The sequence below is a fragment of the Felis catus genome, chromosome A1, assembly GCF_018350175.1.
Source record: "Felis catus isolate Fca126 chromosome A1, F.catus_Fca126_mat1.0, whole genome shotgun sequence".
NCBI classification, from domain to species: Eukaryota; Metazoa; Chordata; class Mammalia; order Carnivora; family Felidae; genus Felis; species Felis catus.
In genome coordinates, this window is record NC_058368.1 from 20,654,230 (window position 1) to 20,664,130 (window position 9,901).

The following is a 9,901-nucleotide window of genomic DNA, read 5'->3' on the forward strand; positions in this document are numbered from 1 at the left end:
AAGATATATGCACCTGAGTGTTTCCTGTAACATTATTTACAAAAGCTAAGATATGGAAGCAACCCAAGTGTCCATCTACAGATGAATTAATACAGAAGACATGGTATATATACAATGGAATATGACTCAACCATAAAAAGATGAGATTCTGCCATTTATAACAACGTGGATGTACCTAGAGAGCATTACGCTAAGTGAAATAAGTCAGGTACAGAAAGACTAATGCCACATGATTTCACTTACATGTGAAATATTAAAAAAAAACAAACAGAGAAACAAATAAACAAAAAAAGCAGACCCAGACCCATAAATACAAAGAAGGCATCGATGGTTGCCAGAGGGGAAGTGAGTAAGGGGATAGGCAAAGTGGATGAAGGGGAGTGGGAGATAGAGGCTTCAGGTCAGGAGATGACTAATTCATGGGGATAAAAAGTACAGGGTAGGGAATATAGTCGGTGGCATTTTAGTAGCATTCTATGGTGCAGATGGGAGCGACACTGGCAGCACAGCATAATGTATAGACTTGTCAAATCAGTCTGTTGTATCCCTGAAACGACTGAAACATTGTGTGTCAACTACACTTCAATGAAAAAAAATACACATTTTAAAAAAAAATTACCCAGGTAGTTCAAGGACATGTTATTCTTCTCAAATACCTAAATAATGTAGAAGTCTACAGTTAATCACTTGCTTAACAATGCTCCCAGCCTTTAGCACTGAGCACTTACATACAGATGTAATTTTTTAAAATATTGGAATCACACTATTACCCTCTAGTGGCTTCCCACAATTTAAAGTCTAAAGTCCTTGGATCCATTGGGTCAAAGTTTATTGGTGGTGGTGGTGAGGGAGGGGGGAACTGGATATTTACAGAGTCTCAAATATCTCCCCACAAATGATTTATTACTTACCAAGAGGAAAAGGTGTCTATGCAGAGGAGACCGTCTTCAATGAGTGATCGGAAGCATAAACCACCAGCAACGAGACAAACCGGCATTGCGTGCCTCCTGATACGGCACACCGGGGAGGACACGTGGTTTGTGCAGCATCACTGTCTAAAGCACAGGCCCTGAATCTAATCATGAGAGAACGTTTATACACCCAAATTGAGGGAAAACCTCCCCCAAAATTGCCTGTACTCTTAAAAAAGATTGATGTCATGAAAGACAAAGAGGTTGAGGAATGGTTCCAGCTTACACACTAAACACACATGACAATTACAGGTAATGTGTGATCCAGGATTGAATCCTGATTCAGAAAGAAAAGGACATTACTGGGGCAATTGGTGAAATTTGGATGTATCAGACAGTGGTGTTTAATCAATGTTCAATTTCCTGAATTTGACAATCACACCATGATTATATAAGAACACGTCCTTGTTTTAATGGACTCATGAAAAGTGCGTAGGGATTAAGAGTCCTGATGTCTGCAACTTACTCTTAAATGGGTTATACAAAACACGTGTAGTGAAAGAGATTTGAGTGAGAGATAAATCAAATGGGGCAAAAATGCCAACCACTGTTCCAGATTCTAGATGAGGAGTACGTGAGTCCTTTTCATTATTCTTAGAACTTTTCTGTTGAATATTTTCCAAAATAAAAACTTTAGGAAAAAACCTCCAAGGTCCATGCAGAACACCCTGTGTGTTCTGAGCCCAGCCCTCACTCTGCTCCAGCCACAAAGCCTGCTGCTCTCAAACACATGGGCCTGCTCCTGCCATGGGCCTCACTGCTAGCCTTTCCCTCAGGCCCAACATCTCAAGGCTCACTCCCTCCACCTCACATAGGTCTCTACTCAGATGTCACTGCCTTGACTGCCATATCTAAAATAGGCCCCATGAGGGGTACCTGGCTGGCTCAGTGGGTAGAGCATGTGACTCTTGATCTCAGGGTCGTGAGTTCAAGTCCCATGCTGGGTGTAGAGCTTACTGAAAAAAGAATAGTCCCCGCCTGGAATGCTGACGAATCACACAGCCAGTATGCTTCTTGTAGGCAAGAGGACGAAAGCCACCAATGAGGATGGTAGAACAGAAAGCTGGAAGGAACGTCGTTCTTTGGTAAGCTACCCTCAGCTTCCCTCTCCCTAGCCTGAATTTCCGTTACACGTTGATAAATAAATAATCCTTATTTCGTCAAGTCTTGGCTGCTTGCGTTTCTCTCCTACAGCTGAACGCAGTAAAATGACACACAATGCTTCCTTTTTCTTCACAGCGCTTATTGAACACGACTGGTGACATTTATTTGTTGATTTGTTTATTTTCAAACTTGCATTAGAGTGTAAGCTGCTCCGGGAAGGAACTTGACCTGTTTTGCTTATTTCTGTGCCCCAGAGTCTACGACAGTGCCTGACCAGTTGAGAAGCTCAATCAGTATTAATATTTGTCAGGTGAGGGCATTGCCTTGTGACTTCCTTCTTTCCATGTTAAGAGCTATAGTTCTACTTATGTTTTGTATCAGCACTCTTTGTAACAGAGACATATACTCTCAGTGTCCCATGATTTTCTTTACCCATTCCCCTACAGATAAGCATTTCGTTTATTTGCATTTTCCTCCTTTGTTGCACACAGTGTATGTACAACTGTCCTCGCATGTGACTCTTTCTGGAGGATAAAAGTTAGGCTCCAAAACAGTTGACTTAGTATACTCCTACTAATGGTATATGAAAGTAGGCATTACCCTACATTGTTGGCCACATGTATTTTAATCAGCTTTTATTTCTGCCAGTTTGAGGGGCCGAGGAGTAGAAGGCCATATCTCAATGTTGATTGCACCTGCATTTTCCTAAGAACTAGTGAGGTTGACCATCTTTTCATATATTTATTAGACCATTGATTCTATCTCTTTTGCCTATGTATATATATATATATATATTTTTAAAGTTTATTTATTTACTTTGAGAGACAGAGAGAGAGAGAGAGAGAGAGAGGGACAGAGAGAGAGAATCCCAAGCAGGCTCTGCACTGTCAGAGCCCGACATAGGGCTCAAACTTATAAACCGTGAGATCATGACCTGAGCTGAAATCAAGAAGTCAGGCACGTAACCAACTGAGCCACCCAGGTGCCCCTCTTGTGCCTATATTTTATTAAAATCTGTCTCATTAAAATATTGTATAGCTTCTTTTTGTGTGTCCATATATTAATCCTTTGCTGTTTTTAATGCTGCAAATATATTTTCTCAGACTTCACTAGTTTTCAAATGTTATTTACGGTCTTCATCAAATAAAAGTTTTACAATTTTATGTAATAAAATCTATCCAGTTTTTCCTTTGTGGTGTATATATACTGTACCTTGTATACATTTATGAGAACTCAGTATAGGCAGGGAACTTGGGGCCCACGTGGGGCCCACCTGACTGCATAACAGAGATGCAGGAAGTCCGTGCCAAAAGCTTCCTCTGGAACGCTTTCCTCTCTCACATAAATCAGCTCCCTGCTCCTGTTGAAAGCCCTTACCATATGTGCAGCTTCTAGTATATATACACATACCTGGCTCTGACTCTGTTGATCCATTTGTCCATTTTGGTACCATTATCACACTTTTAAAGTTAGTATAGCTTATAGCACATTTTGATACACAGGATAGAAAGTCCCTCCTAACTTTTCTCATTTTAAAATTTTCTTGGGGTGCCTGAGTGGCTCAGTCGGTGAAGCGTCTGACTTCGGCTCAGGTCATGATCGCGCGATTTGTGAGTTCGAGCCCCGTGTCAGGTTCTGTGCTGACAGCTCGGAGCCTGGAGCCTGCTTCAGACTCTGGGTCTCCCTCTCTCTCCCTGCTCACGCTCTGTCTGTCTCTCAAAAATAAATAAGCATTAAAAAAGTTTTTAAATAAAATTTTCTTAAGCTATTTTGATGTTTTCTCTTCTAGATGAACTTGCAAATGAGTTGGCTGAGTTTCATAAAAATCCTATTGAGGTTTTATTGGGATTGCATTGAGTTATTAGATTTAGAGAAAATCTATAACTTTATACATTTGGACCGTTCAATCTGTAAGGGAGTATTTTTCTCTTTTTAGATCTTCTCTTACAGTTTTTTAGTAATTTTGTTTTACATATAATTTTTGTCATAAGTCTTGAAAATGTTCATGTTTACTATATTTCCAGCTATTTTCTAGGTTTGTTGTTATTATGAAATGGACCATTTCCCCCCTGACACTTCTAATCAGTTATTGTGGTATATAGGAAAGCTAATCAGTTTTGGTATGTTGACTCTATATATATCTGAAATAAATTTCACTTGTTCTTATAGTTTTAAGTTGATTTTCTTGGATTTCACAGGCAGGTGTTTCTATCATCCACAAAAGCCCAATCTGTTAGCTTCCATGAATGTTAAATTTGGGAACTTAAAATATTAACATGGAAATTTAAGAAAGCTAAAAAAGGTTTTATTTTGAAGCATAGTGTAAATTGTGATAAATAAGAGTTTTTAGGGTATATTTTTTTTGCTCATCATATACATTTATTTTATTTTAAGTAAGCTTTATGCCCAACATGGGCCTTAAACTTATGCCCTCGAGATCAAGAGTTACATGTTCTATCGACTGAACCACCCAGGCATCCTGTCACACGTATTTTATATTTTATGCTGACTTTGGAATAATATTTACTTAAAATTTTTTTTAAAAACGAAGCCTTTGTTGGGGCACCTGGGTGGCTCAGTCGGTTGAGCGTCCAACTTCAGCTCAGGTCATGATCTCACGGTTCGTGGGTTCAAGCCCCGCGTCGAGCTCTGTGTTGACAGCTGGGAGCCTGGAGCCTACTTTAGATTCTGTGTCTCCCTCCCTCTCTGCCCCTCTCCCGCTCACACTCTATCTCTCAAAAATAAATAACTGCTAAAAAAAATTAAGAAAAAGAAAACGGAGCCTTTGTAAAATAGAATCATGTATTAAAATTAACATTTACTCAGAAAGCATTAAATTTCATTCTTAGCTGAAATGAAGGAGATGTTAAGAATTCCTTCAACGCTTCTTTAACAAATTATCTACCATTATCTATGAATGATCCATTAAAGACTATAATTTAAGCTTATGAGTAAGCTTAGATATTTGAACAGAAGCATTATAGATCCTATTGGATGTGGTTTCAATTTTCAAATGGGAAGTACAGACCAAATAAAATTTATATATGGGTTTTTTGAACAAATGCTTGAAATTTGATCACTTCTATGGACCATTGGTGTTTTATGGTCAGATTAGCATCTGTAAGACCCCACTTGCTAATTAACAGTGAACAGTAAAAAAAACAAAAACAAAGAAACAGATGATGAGGATTAAAATATAGACATTCGTAATGCCAAAATACGCAATGTCATGTTTTTCTGTAAACAGAAGTTTTAAAATAGTTTATATCTTTTTCCTCCAAGGGGGGGGGGGGGAATGGATTGCTTCCAGTCATATTCAACAAATCTTTATTTTTAAAATGTCTTTTACCTTATTTCAACTCTTCTGACTATTCTCAATAATATTTTGAAACAAAGGTTTGAAATGACCAAACAAATAAAACAAGCAGATCTGTCAGCCTCTCTTGTTTTCCTAACACAGATTGCCAATGTGGGAAGGCACTAATCCAGTTCTCGAAACTGCTCGAGTTCCCCCTCCCCTCACGCAGGGTTTAAGAGTTGGAAACCGGATTGAAGCTCCCAGTAAGAAGTTCTGACTTCGCAGAAACATAAGCATAGTGATCTTGCAGTGATCTTGTACAGAACTGTGTACCTCCCCGAATCCCTCCTCCCTGCCCCCCCTTTCTTTTATTTCTCTTAGGAAAGAGAGCTCCGGAAAAATAGAAGGGAGAGAGGAGGAAATGAGAACGTAGATAAAAACACCAACGCCTGCTCCACCATAAAGCCTGACAGAAGAGGAATTGGGGAACAAGAACAGAAAATTCCTTAGAGAAAAAAAATGCATCGGGGAATGAGGATAAATATAAGGAAAGGAGTAGTATATTTCTTTAGATCGTATTAAGAGAGTACCTACTGGAAATACAGGATGGCCATGGGAAGTGATGAGGGTGGTCACATCCTCACGAGCCCCCCCCCCCCCCGCCCCTAACGTTAAAGAACCTGCAAATAGTTCAGGGAATTAAGCAGCTTTTAACTTTTTTCCTCCAAGGGAAAGGTTATTCTTCAAGGGTTACATTCTGTAACCAGAAATTGAAGGGGAAACCCAGCCAGGTTGTCTTGTTGAAATTATGTGTAGGCAGCATGAAATCCAAAACAACTCTGTCACTCTTCAACACAAAATCATCCACCAAAGCTACAAGAATTAGGAAAAATCCTATCTGTGCTTTTTAAAATCCCCTTTTGATTTTTTTTTTTTTCTGCCAACATCAAGAATTCCTCCTGGAGGTAAATTGGTCAGAAAGACAGAACCAAGTAAAATGATTTACATGTCCAGAAAGAATTGCATTTTCTGGTGAGGATGTGACTTGCACATCAGATTATGTCGGCACAGTCAGGTGAGACTCAGCATTTTAAACTTCTTCTTTCTCCCCCTCCCTTTACTACACTTCCCTTTTTTTTCTCCACTCGGTTTTACTAAACTTCACTTAGCTTCACCAGTTTAATAGGGTCTGGGCAGGCAGTGCGTATATGATGTCCTGAAAACACTTTGCCCTATGTAAACAATTGTTTTTGGCAGTTCAGAGGTTTCGTGGCAGGACTGCATTTTTCTTTTTTTTTTTTTTTTCTGAAAATCAAATGTTTGGGCCAAACTTGGAGTTGCACGTGCATTTTTATGACCTGGCATATTCAAACATTACAATTGTATGTTTACAAAGGGAATTTGATCTTTTTTGCTCTTTCTTCTTCAGGTTTCCATCCTTTCTAGGGCCATTGTTTTCTCTTTTACGCTACATTTTCCTATCTTGGGATATCTCTTCAGCATCTGTTTCTCCTCAACCATAATTTTCATTCAAAAATAATAACTCTTTGGTCTCTTTGGACATGTTTTGTTTTGCTCCCGCCTATGAACTTTGCCAGGGTGTGTTGAAGGTTACCAGCTCCATTTCTGGAATGCTCTTGGATCCCTTTTGGAGAAAAGTGCCAAAGTATATAAGGAGAGCTCAAATGTATCTGGGCTCTACCAGGTCCTTTGAGGAAGGCTTCATGTAGCTGCACCTCCCTTCCCTCACTGTGCCAGGCTTCTTCAAGATTCCACATCCAAGTTCGTATCTTGCTACACTCTTGGTGGGCGCAGTGGAACGTGTAGAGATGTCTAACACTCGCCGTACATCAGAAACAAGTGTAACATTGTGCATTGACTGTATGCCAATAGAAGAAACGACAAAAAGAGAGAGAGAAAAGAAGAAAGAAGTTCATATCTTTTGCTCATGTGGAAAAGAACCTTCGGATGAACAGAGGCGCCGGAATACGTATTCCTCTAACCACACTCTATCATGTTTCTTAACAGATAGAATATTGCTTCTCATTTCACCGAGTTTTCTATCCTCTTCTCCTTTTCACCCCACATCACCCAGGGTCATGAGTGTTCCCATTGCTCATTTCATAATGCTCCTATCAGTTGTCCGGAATACCGGACTTGCTCCAAGAGTTTTCCCCACGAGTGCTGAAGTAATAGAAAGTTGAGGTGAATGACAGAGGTGTTGCTGGAACTGGTTGGAAGGACCTTTTAGCAGTGTTTTGCCTGAGGGGCACCGGGTTACAGGATCACTCCTGTTAACATTGTAACATCGCATCCACCCTATAAGCTATGTCAAGCAATTTGCTTTCATTGCGACTTTCTGTTGCAAGAGGCCATAAACTCAACCTAAAGGGGCTCAAACAAAAAGAGATTTTAGTGGCCTATATAATTGAAGAGTTCAGAGGTGGGGTCATCTGGTTATGCTGCCAAATGTAGGGCTCACGTGTGTTGTAAGGCCACTGGCTTCTCTCTATGGACCCCTTGCTCTTCTCGCTGGAGTGTTGGCTCCTTCCTGGACAGGCTCATCCCTCAGACTCACAAGATGGCTGCAGAAGCTCCAGAGCTTACGTCTTCTTAGTTCCACATCCACAAGGGATCATTGCAGTCAGCCATTTGATAGAAGAAGGATTAGCTGCATGAAACTGGATTTCCAGGGTATCTGGAAAGAGGAGCATGCCTGGAGATGTGACACCCCTAGAGATTAACCAACCCTGGAGCCATCCTACCTTAAGGTGTGTGATCCGAGACAATAGCTTATTCTGATTGATTAAATGCCTTTATATTGGTTTCTTGTTAAAAGAGGAATTCACCTTTTTTTGCTATTTCATCTTTTGGTCCACACTTTCTACTTGTTCCATCATTTTATTTGATATAGTACATTCAGCTGAAGGCATCCTAAATATTATTGTCATACTTGCTCCAGTTGGGTCATGTGCCCACTCCTGATCATTCACAATGAGAATGTGATGTGTAAGTGGCCCCAGCCTAAGATGCCCCTGTCCACGTGCAGTGGGACAGCTTCATCCTACTTGACTACATGGACTGAGCATGGAGGAGGACGGATAGCTACTGGGTGATGAGGGTGTTGTTTCCATTAAAGAGTGAAATAGATACTGTGAAGCAACAATATCTGGTGTCCAGTACCTCATCCAATTTGAGTGTGCCTTCTGTTACACAGTGGCCTCAAACTGTCACCATAGTGAGCTGGGAGTGTGTAATTAGTTGCTTGGTCTGGTAGCCTAGCATGTGTAACGTTGGGGGTGTTTAAACCAAAGGTAGATCTGCTGTGCTGCCCACCCATCTCAATAAGCCTATGAATACTTTTCCTCACTTAGGGCCTCATATCTCCAGCTTTGGGACATCAGCCATTAGAAGGTCATAGCAAAGAAAAATGTGGTCCATGGCTAAGACAGATGCCGGAGATGGCCTTGAGCTGCTGGGCGATCCAGGGCTCTCTAAAAGATACAAGGAAACCCAAACAGTATATGCAGTATGTACCAGCCCCTGGACCCCACGGTTCTGTGGCCCCTTCTCTCATAGTCCCTGAAGTTCAGCTGGTCTCCTGGGTCTCAGAATCAGCCTGCTCTGTAGAACAGTGGGGCCTCAGGTCAGGCTGTGTCTAGCCATTTCCATTTTGCTGTTGGCTGGAATTTCATCTGTCAAGAAGGTTTTGCAGTCAGCCATTTGATAGCGGAAGAGTGAGCCCACGAAGCTGGATTTCCTGCCTATCTAGAAAGAGGAGCACGCCTGCCTGGAGATCTGACGTGCTCTGTGCAAATTAGGGCTTAGTTTTTGCTATTCCTGGTCAGTCTCCGCTAAACCTAATGTATTTCAGTGTTTGAGGACTAAAACACACACAGACTCAAAGATTTTTTTTTTTAATTTTTTATCATGAACTTAAGTAACTTCATCAAGAGAATCTCATCAATGTTAAGCTATTTACTTCCTTCCAAAGTAATTTCCTTTCTGTCGATGCACAGACATGCATTTTTACTTAGTTATAATTAGTGTGAACATGCTCGTTTTTGTTTAAGAAAGGTTTTCTTTACCTTGGCATTCAGATTTGTTTTCATAGGCGAAGAAAACACTGAGAACTAGAAGGAACCTTCGCTGGAGAATTGGGAGGATTATATGGGGTCATGTTATCCCAGAGTTGAAGAAACCTTAAAGGACCCTGAATCTCACCCCATAGCTCTGAGGACTCCCCTTTAGACTAACAGACTCATTGGAGCAGCCTTCCCACACAAAGGTCTCTCCAGCTCTTACTGGACGGCACCAAGAGTGGACTCTCCCTTCTAAAGGAAGAATGAAATCCCATTTTCCATACCCCCCCCCTCCCCCGGGGCTAGGGTCTATGGGTCTGTCCCTGGGCTTGTACCCTCCTTACCTGCTAAGTTATGCAAACAGTTTCCCATGCAGGAAGAAAGCGGAGACCATGCTGCTCTGTAACACTCTTCCAACCATTCTCCTCAAGCGTGTGTTGCTTTTC